Source organism: Trachypithecus francoisi, unplaced genomic scaffold, assembly GCF_009764315.1.
Source record: "Trachypithecus francoisi isolate TF-2019V2 unplaced genomic scaffold, Tfra_2.0 Lachesis_group17, whole genome shotgun sequence".
NCBI classification, from domain to species: domain Eukaryota; kingdom Metazoa; phylum Chordata; class Mammalia; order Primates; family Cercopithecidae; genus Trachypithecus; species Trachypithecus francoisi.
The window spans coordinates 86879770-86895942 of NW_022681462.1; the positions used below are offsets into that span (position 1 = coordinate 86879770).

The following is a 16173-nucleotide window of genomic DNA, read 5'->3' on the forward strand; positions in this document are numbered from 1 at the left end:
GGCAATGAAGGCATTGCAAATTTAAGAGTACCTAACTGATCTCTTCTCATGTTAATAATTTTATATTCACACCTATTGGAGAAATCATGGAAGGTTTTCAAAAGTAGTCGTATTTATTTATTTATATGAGATGGAGTTTTGTTCTTGCCACCCATATTGGAGTGCAATGACTCAATATTGGCTCATGGCAACTTCTGCCTCCCGGGTTCAAGCAATTCTCCTGCTTCAGCCTCGCAAGTATTTGGGATTACAGGTATGCACCACCACGCCCATCTAATTTTGTATTTTTAATAGAGAGAGACAGGGTTTCACCATGTTGGTCAGGCTGGTCTCAAACTCCCGACCTCAGGTGACTGCCTGCCTTGGCCTCCCAAAGTGCTGGGATTACAGGCGTAAACCACCACGCCCAGCTAAGGGAGACTGTATTTAAAATGGGCTTTGCACTTCCATCCAGACCGGAACCCAAGATGGCTGTACTCTTGCTGAGACATGTTGGGGTCATAATTGCCTCTGAGCCTGCTTTAGCCCTCAGCTCTGTATCAGAAATGCTGTTCCTTTGGGAACCACGGCCAAAGAAGAGATGGAGTGGTTCTGGAATAAGAACGCAGGTTCTAGGCCGGGCGCGGTGGCTCAAGCCTGTAATCCCAGCACTTTGGGAGGCCGAGACGGGCGGATCGCGAGGTCAGGAGATCGAGACCATCCTGGCTAACACGGTGAAACCCCGTCTCTACTAAAAATACAAAAAAAAAACTAGCTGGGCGAGGTGGCGGGCGCCTGTAGTCCCAGCTACTCGGGAGGCTGAGGCAGGAGAATGGCGTAAACCCGGGAGGTGGAGCTTGCAGTGAGCTGAGATCCGGCCACTGCACTCCAGCCTGGGCGACAGAGCGAGACTCCGCCTCAAAAAAAAAAAAAAAAAAAAAAGAACGCAGGTTCTGGCCGGGCCCGGTGGCTCAAGCCTGTAATCCCAGCACTTTGGGAGGCCGAGACGGGTGGATCACGAGGTCAGGAGATCGAGACCATCCTGGCTAACATGGTGAAACCCCGTCTCTACTAAAAATACAAAAAACTAGCCAGGCGAGGTGGCGGGCACCTGTAGTCCAGCTACTCGGGAGGCTGAGGCAGGAGAATGGCGTAAACCGGGAGGCAGAGCTTGCAGTGAGCTGAGATCCAGCCACTGCACTCCAGCCTGGGCGACTGAGCGAGACTCCATCTCAAAAAAAAAAAAAAAAAAAAGAGAACGCAGGTTCAAGCCATCCCGTATCTCCCCACGTCACTATCTACAGTTGGTCTCTTCCCACGGCAATGTCCATCTGCCACCATGGCACTGATATTGCTTTGAGTGCAGGCGTCTCTTTTTTTGGCATGTCGACCTTGTTACTCCCTGGGAACTTTGAGTCTTATTTGGAACTCATTGGTCCCTGTGTCTGGGGCCAGTACTGATCGACACAACTAAATTTACACTCGTCTTCCCTCTCATGTATCATACCTGGAATGGAATCCAACACTTGATGTGGGACCTAGGAAAAGGCCTGAAGATTCCCCAGCTATACCAGTCTGGAGTGGTTGTCCTGTTTCTTACTGTGTTATTTGTAGGGCTGGCAGCTGTGTAAAGAGCTGAGGTTTCCAGCATCATCTTCCTACACATTATTATATTCACCCGTCTTTCTGTTTGTCACTCTTGTCTCCAGCCTGGGAAAAGTTCTCTTTTATTTGTTTAGATCCTTTTGTGCTTTCAGATCTCCTTGGAACAGTAGAGTACCTTCTATACCATAATAGTGGAAAAGGGTCTAGTTTTCCCCTTGTTTCTAAAGATGGGGTGGCTGCAAATCTCCCCTTTTCTTGCCCACAGCTTGCCTAATCTGGGCCTAGAAGCAGTTATTCTCTCTCCATATTGGGCTTTGATTTGTGCTGAAGGTCAGCTTTTGGCTCCTTCTTCCTGGGATATTGGAAACAATGCCAGCTCTGTGGCTTCTGCCCTGGGGACTGGGGGTGAGGCTTTGGGTGGCACTGCCTGTGAGTTGCTGGCTTAAAGGATAATTCTGTTCATTGGTGAGAGCCAGGCCATTAACACCTACACAGTGTTACTGAGAGAAGAGAGGTGGGAGTGGAGCAGAATTAGTCTATCCCAGCTAGAGAGAGATAAAGAGGACTAGTTAGTTCTTGGAGCAGCTGCTTTGAGGAGAAAATATGTAGCTTTTGACACAAGAGAAAGATCCAGAAAATTATTGAATATATTAAAGGTTATTTCTTTTTCTTGCGTTTCCAGAAAAGCCTCTTAATTTTATGCTTTCTCATCCAAGTCATGTACCATTTTTTTCTGAAATTGAATTAAAATACTTATTTAAAAAAACGGGGTGGGGGGCCTTTGTGACATAACATAACATTTCAGTATGGAGCCCTGGAATGAGAATGTCCTGGAATGAGAATGTCTTGGTCAGCCCTGGAGTGACTCAGTAAGTAACCTTGCCAGTCTCTGCCTAAGTGTCACCTTTCCCATAGGATTTTCTCATTTAAATTACTGTTGTCACTACCACTTTGGTCCTTGGAGTATATAACTATCCCATTAAAAATTTCTAGGAAAGGACAAAAATATATTTGTTTCATTACTATGATTACAGCTAAAATAAGCTGAAACTTTCCAAAAGATTTCATTTTCTATCACTTAGTGTGTTGTAAACCAGAGTTCACAAAATATACAAATGAATTGTCTTTTAAGTATTTGGTTCTGATGCTATCATAGTTAGTTGCTCTTGGAGGCTTGGGGGTCTAATCACATTCCATAGAAGATCTAAGTAAAAAGAACCCAACATGGAAATGTGATCCGTTGGTTTCTTTTCCCTCATATTTAATAGCTGGAATGGCCTTACCCTTAAAAAGAAACTTAAGCTTCTGTATAAAGATAGCATGTCTGGTTGTATAATACCTTGATACAAATCCATAATCTAAAAAAAAGTGGCCAGTTTTTTGTTTGTTTTTACATTTTTTCCTCCTCAGATTCCTTTTGACCATTAAATATATGTTTAAAAAAATAAAATTGTAATATGCAATTTTTAATTTTTAATTATCCATTTAATTTTTTTTTTTTTTTTTTGAGACAGAGTCTCACTCTGTCACCCAGGCTGGGCTGGAGTGCAGTGACATGATCTCAGCTCACTGCAACCTCTGCCTCTCAGGTTCAAGCAATTTTCGTGCCTCAGCCTCCCGAGTAGCTGGGGATTACAGGTGTGTGTTCCCACGCCCGGCTAGTTTTTGTATTTTTAGTAGACACAGGGTTTTGCCAGGTTGGCCAGCCTGGTCTCAAACTCCTGACCTCAAGTGATTCACTCCCTGGTGCTCCCAAAGTGCTGGGATTACAGGCATGAGCCACTGTGTCCAGCCACATTAATTCTTTTTTTTTTTTTTTTTTTTTTTTTTTTTTTTTTTTTTTTTTTTTTGAGGCGGAGTCTCGCTCTGTCTCCCGGACTGGAGTGCAGTGGCCGGATCTCAGCTCACTGCAAGCTCCGCCTCCGGGTTTACGCCATTCTCCTGCCTCAGCCTCCCGAGTAGCTGGGACTACAGGCGCCCGCCACCTCGCCCAGCTAGTTTTTTTTTGTATTTTTAGTAGAGACGGGGTTTCACCGTGTTAGCCAGGATGGTCTCGATCTCCTGACCTCGTGATCCGCCCGTCTCGGCCTCCCAAAGTGCTGGGATTACAGGCTTGAGCCACCGCGCCCGGCCCACATTTAATTCTTTTTTTTTTTTTTTTTTTTAAGACAGAGTTTCACTTCGACACCCAGGCTAGAGTGCAGTGGTGCAATCTCAGCTCACTGCAACCTTCGCTTCTGGGTTCAAGCGATTCTCCTGCCTCAGCCTCCCGAGTAGCTGGGACTACAGGTGCGCGCCATCATGCCTGGCTAATTTTTTAATTTATTATTATTATTTTTTTTAGACATAGTCTCACTCTGTCGCCAGGCTGGAGTGCAGTGGCACGATCTCGGCTCACTGCAACATCCGCCTCCCGGGTTCAAGTGATTCCCCTGCCTCAGCCTCCTGAGTAGCTGGGACGACAGGTGCGCGCCACCACACCTGGCTGATTTTTTTTTGTATTTTAGTAGAAACGGGGTTTCACCATGTTGGCCAGGATGGTCTCCATCTCCTGACCTTGTGATCCACCTGCCTTAGCCTCCCAAAGAGCTGGGATTACAGGCATGAGCCACCGTGCCCGGCCAATTTTTGTATTTTTAGTAGAGATAGAGTTTCTCCGTATTGGCCAGGCTGGTGTTGAACTCCTGACCTCAAGTGATCCACCTGCCTCAGCCTCCCAAAGTGCTGGGATTCAGGCAGGAGCCACCGCACCCAGCCCTATTTAGTTCTTAATATGCAGTTTTTGTATTTAGATTCTTATATACTTATTTAAAATTTTTGTTTATTGATTTTAAAAAGAAATCAGTCTCCCGAGCCAGAATAGTCTCAAACTCCCAATTTATTGATTTTTTTTTTTTTTTTTTTTTTTTTTTTTTGGGGCAGGGTCTCACTCTTACCCAGGCTGAAATTCAGTGGCACAGGTATAGTTCACTGCAGCCTTAAACTCCTGGACTCAGGCAACTCTCCTGCCTCAGCATCTTGAGTAGCCGGGACTACAGCCGTGTGCCATGATGCCCGGCTAATGTTTTTATTGGTAGTAGAGACAGGGTCTTGCTGTGTTGTAGGCTGATCTTGAACTCCTAGCATCAAGTGATTCCCACCATCTGAACCTCCTCAAGTGCTGAGGTTACAGGCGCGCGCCACTGTGCCTGGCCTAATGTAAGCATTTTTAAATACCACATCCTTAGTAGTCCAAATCTATTTTGACTAGATTTTCCTGTTAGTGGACATGTTCCATAAAACTCAATTTTCTCTGTCTTCTGACTGATTTCATCACTGTACTTTTTGGGATAATATTTGAGAAGATGTTTGGTAAACTGATATACTATATCAATGTAAGATGATGGTGATAGTTGGAAGTAGACTGAAGAAAAACGAAGGCAGTTCTTTTCATCTGTTCGTTCTTGTGCCAACTTTATGCTGATAACTTGGGTATTTGTCAGATGGCTCTTTTTATTCTCTGCAGTATAGTAGGTGACTTAGGTTCATTCATGTCATATGACTGTGATACATTTGTGGCAGCTCACTCAATTGATACAAATAAATTTTACCTGGTTCATTTGCATATTACTAAATTTATTGTAGAAAATGCCTGTAGTAATGGTGACTTTGGTGTCTCCATGTTAAAATTAATTTTTACTTCATAATTCTATGCCATGTTTACATTTAGTAATTCAGTATATTTTTTCCTTATAAGTCCATAAAACTGTGCTAATAGAAACTGTGTCTGTCATACTGATACTGACACTTTTATCATTAGTTTTAAGTCAATGCCTTGCACACATTGATGGGTGGTTCAATAAGTATATTTAAAAAAATTTTTTAAGGGTTTTTTTTTTTGAGATGAAATTTTGCTCTTGTTGCCCAGGCTTGAGTGCAGTGGCACAGGCTCAGCTCACTGCAACCTCCTCCTCCCAGGTTCAAGTGATTCTCCTGCCTCAGCCTCCCAAGTAGCCAAGATTACAGGCACCCACCACCATGCCCGGCTAATTTGTGTATTTTTAGTAGAGACAGGGTTTGACCATGTTGGCCAGGGTAGTGTAGAACTCCTGGCCTCTGGTGATCCGCCTGCCTCGGCCTCCCGAAGTGCTGGGATTACAAGCATGAGCCACTGTACCAGGCTTTTAAAAAGTTTAATTCATGAAATCAAAAGTAAAATTTCACAATCATGTCAAAATCAGGACTTTTTAGATTAAGTCTGAAGATGTTTCTTTTTTTTTTTTTTAGGCACTGTTTCGCTCTTGTTGCCCAGGCTAGAGTGGTACAGTGGCACGATCTCAGCTCACTGCAACCTCTACCTCCCAGTTCAAGTGATTCTCCTGCCTCAGCCTCCCCAGTAGCTGGGATTACAGGCGCCTGACACCATGCCTCACTTGTTTTTGCATTTTTAGTAGAGATGGGGTTTCACCGTGTTGGCCAGGCTGGTCTTGAACTCCTGACCTTAGGCGATCCGCCCACCTCGGCCTCCCAAAGTGCTGGGATTACAGGCGTGAGCTTGAGGATGTTTCTTACCAATCTTTATAACAAATTATGATGGGGGATGAGGAAAGAGAAAGGAGCATAACACTATTGTGTTCTTAGTATCTTCTTTAGTCCTCAGGACAACCTGAGGGGGATAATTATGTCCATGCTGTAAGTTAGGCAGCTGGGACTCAGAGAAGCTAAATGATGTATGTAAGGTTACCTAGCTCAAAAGTGATGTAGCCATTATTCCAGTAAAACTCAGTTTGAATTCAAGGTCTATTCTATCTTCATTCTCTTTTGCTGTCATAAAACAAGTAAAAGCAATTTGTCAGTAGCTTGTAACTGTAAAATGATGGAAAAAAGTATTTGTAATTTCCTAGACAACAGTAACCTATTATTGGAAACTTCGTGAAATCCTTTAAGGAAGACTACTCTTGTAGCTTTTTTTTTTTTTTTTCAGACAGAATCTCTCTCTCTCACCCAGGCTAGAGCACATTGGCGCTATCTCCCCTCCTGCAACCTCTGCCTCCCAGGTTCAAGTGATTCTCCTGCCTCAGCCTCCTGAGTAGCCAGGACTACAGACATGTGCCACCACGCCTGGCTAATTTTTTTTGTAGAGACAGGGTTTCACCATGTTGGCCAGGATGGTCTCGATCTCCTGACCTCATGGTCTGCCCGCCTCGGCCTCCCAAAGTGCTGGGATTACAGGCATGAGCCACCACGCCCAACCCTCTTGTAGCTTTTTAAAAAAATTTATTTGCCAGGCATGCTGGCTCATGCCTGTAATCCCAGCACTGTGGGAGGCCAAAGTGGGCAGATCATGAGGTCAGGAGATCGAGACCATCCTGGCTAACACAGTGAAACCCTGTCTCTACTAAAAATACAAAATATTAGCCGGGCATGGTGGTACGCGCCTGTAGTCCCAGCTACTCAGGAGGCTGAGGCAGCAGAATCACTTGAACCCAGGAGGTAGAGGTTACACTCCAGCCTGGGCAACAGAGCGAGACTTCGTCTCAAAAATAAATAAATAAATAGTAATAAAAATAAATGTATTTGTAGCTGGGCACGGTTGCCCATGCCTGTAATTCTAGCACTTTGGGAGGCCAAGGCAGGCGGATCACCTGAGGTCAGGAGTTCAAGACTAGCCCAGCCAACGTGGCAAAACCCCGTCTCTACTAAAAATACAAAAATTAGCCAGGTGTGGTGGCACATGCTGGTAATCCCAGGTACTCAAGAGGCTGAGGCAGAAGAATCATTTGAACCTAGGAGGCGGAGGTTGCAGTGAGCCGAGATCTCGCCACTGCACTCTAGCCTGGGCGACAGAGCAAGACTCTATCTCAAAAAATATATATATATATATATATTTGTATAAACGTGTGGGGTACAAGTATAATTTTGTTACATGGATATATTGTATAGTAGTAAAGTCAGGGCTTTTTAATGTATCCATCACTGGAATAATTTATCATCATCCTCCCACCCCCACCCCAAGGATGGCTACTGTTTGCTTTGCACTTGCTGCACACTGTGAGGGATACAGGAAATGTGTAAGTCATGGTACTTATCCTCAGCGATGTTAGATCTGGTAAAAAGAGTGAAAAGAAACAATAATAAGCAGTATCAGACAATATGATTTAAATGCCAAAAATCTAAATGCTTAGGAGAAGACTATTACTAAGGGTCTAATATTTCATCTTTATGGTGGAAATGGATCTTGAGCTAGGACTTAAAGGATAGTTAGGATTTGAATGCCTAGGAGGATGATTACAATGTGAAAGTAGTAGAATGAACATGTTATACTTTTGAGATAATAAAGACCAGATCTAAATTATGGAATTATTTTATTTTATTTTATTTTATTTTTTGAGACGGAATCTCACTCTGTCACCCAGGCTGGAGTGCAGTGGCATGATCTTGGCTCACTGCAACCTCCGACTCCTAGGTTCCAGTGATTCTCCCACCTCAGCCTCCTGGTAGCTGGGATGACAGGCACCTGCCACCGTGCCCGGCTAATTTTTTGTATTTTTGGTAGAGACAGGGTTTCACCATGTTGGCCGGGCTGGTCTCGAACTCCTGACCTCAAGTGATCCACCCACCTCGGTGTTCCAATGTACTGGCATTACAGGCATGAGCCACTGCGCCTGGCCTATTTTGTTTTATTTTTTATTATTTTTTGAAACGAAGTTTCGTTCTTACGCCCAGGCTGGAGTGAAGTGGCACAATCTTGGCTCACTGCAACCTCCACCCCCTGGGTTCAAGCGATTCTCCTGCCTCAGACTCCCGAGTAGCTGGGATTACAGGCATGCACCACCACGCCTGGCTAATTTTTGTATTTTTAGTAGAGACAGGTTTCACCGTGTTGGCCAGGCTGGTCTCGAACTCCTGACCTGAGGTGATCCACCCACCTCGGCCTCCCAAAGTGCTAGGATTACAGGCATGAGCCACCACGCCCGGCCTATTCATTATTTTTTAATTGACAATAATTTTATATATTTATGGGATACATTGTGATGTTTCAGTACATATGTACATTATGGAATGGTCAAATCAGGCTAATTACCATGTCCTTCAGCTCAAATACTTACCATTTCTTTGTTGTGAGAACATTTAAAATCCATTCCTTTTGCTATTTTGAAGCGTATATTATTATTAACTGTAAGAGATTAGTTTGAATTAGTTGAAAATGTTGGAGAACTGCCAAGTCAAAAACAAACAGCCCCACCAGATTGTAATGTCCGAAAGAGCTGGAATCTTTATCTATTTTGTTCAATATGTATCCCAAGCACCTAGAATCATTCATGCCTGATATATAGTAGGTGCTGAATAAGTATACACTTTAGTTATTTTTAACAACTTTACATAGTTATAATTGATATACAGTAAGATACATATACGTGTATATTGTTTTCTTTTGTTTTGAAACAGAATTTTGCTCTTGTCACCCAGGCTGAAGTGCAGTGGTGCGAGCTTGGCTCACGGGAACCTCTGCCTCCCAGGTCCAGGCGATTCTCCTGCCTCAGCCTCTGGAGTACCTGGGATTACGGGTACCCGCCACCACGCTCAGCTAATTTTTGTGTTTTTAGTAGAGACGGGGTTTCACCATATTGGCCAGGCTGGTCTCAAACTCCTGACCTCAGGTGATCTGTGAGCCTCAACCTCCCAAAGTGTTGGGATTAGAGGTGTGAGCCAGCATGCCCAGCCTAAGATGCATATATTTAAAGCATGCCATTTAATTTTTTGTGTGTGTGATGGTCTCAGTTTATCACCCAGGCTGGAGTACAGAGGCACAGTCTTGGCTCACTGTAGCCTCAACCTCCCAAGTTAAAGCAGTTCTCCTACCTCAACCCCCAAGTAGCTGGGACTACAGGCATGTGCCATCATACCCAGCTAATTTTGTATTTTTTTGTAGAGACAGGGTTTTTCCATGTTGCCCAGGCTGGTCTCCAACTCCTAAGGTCAAGTGGTCCACCTGCCTCCCAAAGTGCTGGCATTATAAGCATGAGCCTCTACCACTACACCCAGCCCATTTAATATTTTTAAATGAAATAATATTCAACTATGGGGTTTTTTTTGTTGTTTGTTTTTTGTTTTTTGTTTTTTTTGAGACAGGGTTTCACTCTTGTTGCCCAGGCTGGAGTGCAATGGTGCAATCTTGGCTCACCGCAACCTATGCCTCCCAGGTTCAAGCGATTCTTCTGCCTCAGCCTCCTGAGTAGCTGGGATTACAGGCATGTGCCACCACGCCTGGCTAATTTTGTATTTTTAGTAGAGATGGGGTTTCTCCATGTTGGTCAGGCTGGTCTTGAATTCCTGACCTAAGGTGGTCTGTCCACCTCAGCCTCCCAAAGTGCTGGTAGTACAGGTGTGAGCTACCGTGCCTGGCCATATTCAACTCTCTTAATAATGCTTGCTTTTTTGTTGTTGTTGTTCTGAGACAGGGTCTCACCCAGGCTGGAGCGCGGTGGCGTGATCGTGGCTTACTGCAGCCTCGACCTCCTGGGCTCAAGCGATCCTCCTGCCTCAGCCTCCCAAGTAGCTGGGACTACAGTTACATGCCATCATGCCTGGCTAATTTTTCAATTTTTTTTGTTGACACAAGATCTCACTATGTTGACCAAGCTGGTCTGGAACTCCTGGCCTGAAGTAATCCTCCTGCCTGGGCCTCCCAGAGAGCTGGGATTACAGGCATGAGCCACTGTACGACTTTATTTCTTAAAAAAGAAACAAATGAATCAAAATGTAAACATTTCTTAAATCTGAATGGTCAGGGTGGGTGTTTATATTTTTCTCTTTTCCTTTGTGTATGTTTGAAATATGTAGACATCTTTCAAGTGAAGCAATTAATATTAGGAATACTAGGTTTGAAGGAAGAAATCTTATGAGAAAATGTTAGTGGGCATAGAGTTATGATTTCCTGGAATTTTTTTTTTTTTTTTGAGACAGAGTCTCATTCTGTCACCCAGGCTGGAATGCAGTGGTACGGTCTCGGCTCACTGCAACCTCCGCCTCCTAGGTTCAAGCAATTCTCCTGCCTCAGCCTCTCAAGTAGCTGAGACTACAGGCACTCGCCATCACACCGCCTAATTTTTGTATTTTTAGTAGAGATGGGGTTTGACCATGTTGTCCAGGCTGGTCTCAAACTCCTGACCTCAGGTGATCCATCTACCTTGGCCTCCCAAAGTGCTGAGATCACAGGAGTGAGCCATCATACCGGGCTGCTGGGTTTTGTTTTTTAAGACGGGGTCTCCGTCTGTTGCCCAAGCTGGAATGTAGTGGAATGATCACAGGTCGCTGCAGCCTCAACTTCCTGGGTTCAAGCGATCATCCCATCTCAGCCTGTGGAGTAGCTGGGACTACAGCATATGCCACCATGCCTGGCTAAGTTGTTTTTGTTTGTTTTGTTTTGTTTTGTTTTGTTTTGTTTGAGACAGAGTCTTGCCCTGTCGCCCAGGCTGGAGTGCAATGGCGCAATGTCAGCTGCTCACCGCAACCTCTGCCTCCCGGGTTAAAGCAATTCTCCTGCCTCAGCCTGCTGAGTAGCTGGGATTACAGGCGTGTGCTACCATGCATAGCTAATTTTTTGTGTCTTTAGTAGAGACGGGTTTTACCATGTTGGCCAGGCTAGTCTCGAATTCCTGACCTCATGATCTACCTGCCTTGGCCTCCCCAAGTGTTGGAATTACAGGCGTGAGCTACCACGCCCAGCCAAATTTTTGTATTTTTTACGGGGATGAGGTCTGCCTGTGTTGCCCAGGCTGGTTTGGCACTCCTGGCCTCAAGCAGTCCTCCCACTTTGACATCCCAAAGTGCTGAGATTACAGGTGTGAGCCACCATGCCTAGCCTGTTTATTTAATTTTAAAACTGTGAAAAAGTCATTGATTTTTTTTTAAGCCATAAATCAACCAAATGTCATATGAAGCTCTTTCTTTTTTTTTTTTTACAAAGTAATCTTTATTGTAGTCATAATACATCTTTTCATAGTCATTAGTTTAAATGTGGATTCGCATTACTTTTCACAGCTTCAAATTTTTGGTTTGGAGAGTAAGAGGCAAGTTATATTTCATAAGGACTCAAATCTTTGAAATTACTGCTACTCTTAGATTATTAAGAGTAATTTTATGATAGATCAAAAGTACTGCCTTTTAAAAAAACGAATGAAATGGCGGTAGAGCACTCTAGGTGTATATATTTTTAGGGTAGAGTTTTTCATTCCAATTTTTATTATGAAAATTTTCAAGTATGTATAAAAATGGAGAGAACAGTCAACTCTCATGTCTACTCATTACCCAGCTTGATGATTATCAAGTCATGGCCCTTTTGATTTTAATTATGTTCCATCCACTCCTCAATCCACTTGATTGTTTGAAGCAAGTTCCAGTTACGGTATTCATCAGTCAGTATTTCAGTATGTATGAAAGCAGTGACTTAAAACTTACAGCTCCAGTCCCATCGCCACACCCTAAAAATTAATCATCTCTCCAAAATAACATCAGATATCCCATCACTATTCGGATGTTACTGATTCTTTTATAACTTTTTTTACAGTTGATTTATTTAAATCAAAATCTAAATATGGTCCATACATTGTAATACATTGATATGTTTCTGAAATATTTAAGGAATCTACGTCATCTCTTTTTTCTCCCTAGTAATACATGTATTAAAGAAAATGGATCATTTTTCCTAAAGAATTTCCCACATTCTGGACTTTGTTGATTGCATTCTTGCGATATCATCTGATTATGCCCCTTTGTGCCCTGTATTTCCTGTAATCTGGTAGTTAGATCTAGGGACTTGAATGGATTCAGATTCACATTTTTGGCAAGAATAGATGGTGGTACCAGCTTTTACACTGAGGCATGTTTTTTTGTCTGGTTATCTTTGTGATTTTAGCAGCCATTGATATCATTGCCTAGATTCATTATTGCATTAGAAGTTGCAAATTGGAGACATTCTAATTTTTTTTTTTTTTTTTTTTTTTTTTTTTTTTTTTTTTGAGACGGAGTCTCGCTCTGTCGCCCGGGCTGGAGTGCAGTGGCCGCATCTCAGCTCACTGCACGCTCCGCCTTCCGGGTTTACGCCATTCTCCTGCCTCAGCCTCCCGAGTAGCTGGGACTACAGACGCCCGCCACCTCGCCCGGCTAGCTTTTTGTATTTTTTTTAGTAGAGACGGGGTTTCACCGTGTTAGCCAGGATGGTCTCGATCTCCTGACCTCGTGATCCGCCCGTCTCGGCCTCCCAAAGTGCTGGGATTACAGGCTTGAGCCACCGCGCCCGGCCTCTAATTTTTTTTTTTTTCTTTTTGTTTTAAGACTGAGTTTCACTCTTGTTGCCTAGGCTGGAGTGCAATGGCATGGTCTCAGCCCACTGCAACCTCCGCCTCCTGGGTACAAGTGATTCTCCTGCCTCAGCCTCCCGAGTAGCTGGGACTACCCATTAAGTAACTGGTCCTTCCCCATTCATCTCAATCCCTAGTAACCTCTGTCCTACTTTCTGTCTTTATCAATCACCTATTCTAGATATTTTATATGTTTGGAATCATAAAGTATTTGTCCTTTTGTATCTGACTTTTTTATTCATGTAGCATCATGTTTTCAGCATTCATCCATGTTATAGTATGTATCAGAATTTCATTCCTTTTATGACTGAATAATATTCCATTGCTTATATACCCCTCATTTTGTTTATCCATTCATCTGTTGATGGATACTTGGGTTGTTTCCACCTTTTAGCTATTGTGAATATTGCTGTAGCCACCAAACTGTTTTCCTTAGAACTGTGGTATTTCACATTCCCACCAGCAGTGTACCAGGGTTTCAGTTTCTTTACAACCTTGCCAACACTTGTTTTCTGCTTTTTGTTTTCTTTTTAATAGCTGTCCTAATGGGTGTGAAGTAGTATCTCATTATAGTTTTGATTTGTATTTTCTAGGAACTATTGATTTTGAGCATCTTTTCATGTGCTTATTGGCCATTTTTATTTCTTCTTTGGAAAAATGTCTATTCACACAAGTCCTTTGCCCATTTTTGCATATCCTTTTTTTTTTTTTTTTTTTTTAAGAGACAGATTCTTGCTCTGTTGCTCAGGCTGGAGCATGCTGACATGATCATGGCTCACTGCAGCCTCAAATTCCCTGGCTCAAGTGATCTCCTGCCTCTCAGCCTCCCAAGTAGCTGGGGATACAGGAGTGTGCCATTGCACCCAGCTTGCCTACTTTTTTTTTTGAGACGGAGGCTAGCTTTGTCGCCAGACTGGAGTACAGTGGCGCAATTTCAGCTCACTGCAACCTCCACCTCCCGGGTTCAAGCAATTCTCCTGCCTCAGCCTCCCAAGTAGCTGGGATTACAGGCACATGCCGCCACACCCAGCTAATTTTTGTATTTTTAGTAGAGACAGGGTTTCAGCCTGTTGTCCAGGATGATCTCGATCTCCTAACCTCGTGATTCACCCACCTCTGCCTCCCAAAGTGCTGAGATTACAGGCGTGAGCCATCGCGCCCGGCCACTTGCCTACCATTTTTAAGTTGCCATTTTCTTGGTTCAGCATTCCCTTGGTTGCTGTAACCCTTCTTTGACTATTTTCTAGAGTTCTGACAAAGTTGGTTCTAAGAGTTTCTACTTGTCTTTCGATATTTCTGTAGAGGGGACAGGTGCCTGGACCTACCTATTCTTCCATTTTGCTGATGTCACCCTCAAGAGTTTAATTTTCCTTTTTCTTTTTCTCTCACTCTCTTTCAATAAGGAATTTAAACATTTTAAATCTGTATATATAATCATGTGTCACTTAATGGAGGGGGTACATATTGAAAAGTGTGTCATTAGGCAGTTTTGTCATTGTGTGAATGTCATACAACATATTTTCACAAACCCGATGGTACAGCCAACTGTACACATAGGCTGTATGGTGTAATATTGCTCCTAGGCTACAAACCTGTACAGCATGTTACTGTACCAAATACTATAGGCACTTATGATATAATGGTAAAGTATCATAACATATGGTATGTATGATATAATATTTGCATATCTAAACGTATCTCAACATAGAAAAGGCACAGTAGAAATATACTATTATAATCTTACGGGACCATCATTGTATATGCAGTCCGTCATTAACCAAAATGTTGTTACACAGTGTATTATTGTATTTGGAATGTATTTTGCTTATGGTAATGTCACATTACTGTTGAGTTTATTAAAGAGTTCATCTCAGGCTGGAGTGCTGTGGCTTAGTCTCGGCTTACTTCAACCTCTGCCTCCTGGGTTCAAGTAATTCTCGTGCCTCAGCCTCCCGAGTAGTGGGGATTACAGATATGTGTCACCATGCCAAGCTGATTTTCACTGTGTCACCCAGGCTGGAGTGCAGTGGCGTGATCTCTGCTGACTGCAAGTTCCGCCTCCCAGGTTCACACCGTTCTCCTGCCTCAGCCTCCCGAGTAGCTGGGACTACAGGCACCCGCCACCATGCCCGGCTAATTTTTTATATTTTCTAGTAGAGACAGGGTTTCACTGTGTTAACCAGGATGGTCTCTATCTCCTGACCTCGTGATCTGCCTGCCTTGGCCTCCCAAAGTGCTGGGATTACAGGCACGAGCCACTGCGCCTGGCTGCCAAGCTGATTTTTGTATTTTTAGTAGAGATAGGGTTTTGCCATGTTGGACAGGCTGGTCTCGAACTCCTGGCCTGAAGTGATCCAACTGCCTCGGCCTCCCAAAGTACTGGGAGTACAGGCATGAGCCACCATACCTGGCCTCATCTTTTTTATTAAAAAAAAAATTGGCCGGGTGCAGTGGCTCAAGCCTGTAATCCCAGCACTTTGGGAGGCCGAGACAAACGGATCATGAAGTCAGGAGATCGAGACCATCCTGGCTAACACGGTGAAACCCCGTCTCTACTAAAAAATACAAAAAACTAGCCGGGCGAGGTGGCGGGCGCCTGTAGTCCCAGCTACTTGGGAGGCTGAGGCAGGAGAATGGCATAAACCCGGGAGGCGGAGCTTGCAGTGAGCTGAGATCTGGCCACTGCGCTCCAGCCTGGGCGACAGAGCGAGACTCCGTCTCAAAAAAAAAAAAAAAAAAAAAATCTAGTAGTATAGACTCACATATTTTTGTTTTATTCAATGGAGCATAATCCACTAGTATTGTTATTTTTTTAGATGTTCAGTTTACCAGATTCACCCAATGGGAGCCCCTTCAGAGTGGTTTTGGGGTCACTTTTTCTTTTCATTTTTTCTTTTTACTTATTATTTGTTTATTTTTTGAGACAGAGTCTCACTCACTCTGTTACCAGAGCTGGAGTGCAGTGGCAAAGTCTCGGCTCACTGCAAGCTCCGCCTCCAGGGTTGAAGTGATTCTCCTGCCTCAGCCTCCCAAGTAGCTGGGATTACTTGTGCCTGCCACTATGCCCGGCTAATTTTTATATTTTTAGTGGAGATGGGTTTTCATCGTGTTGGCCAGACTGGTCTCAAACTCCTGACCTCAGGTGATCCGCCCACCTTGGCCTCCCAAACTGCTGGGATTACAGACATGAGCCACCACTCCTGGCCCTGTCCTTACCATTCTTTGAGTACCTTTACTGGAGCAAAAG

The 16173-nt window shown here is 43.7% G+C and overlaps 1 protein-coding gene and 1 pseudogene across 4 annotated transcripts in view; both read left to right on the plus strand.

Moving 5' to 3' along the window:
* The window catches only part of UBXN2A (UBX domain protein 2A), an 83027-nt gene that overhangs the window by 17904 nt on the left and 48950 nt on the right, over window positions 1–16173 (plus strand). The window lies entirely within an intron of this gene.
* Window positions 308–2248, plus strand: LOC117062645 (annotated as a pseudogene).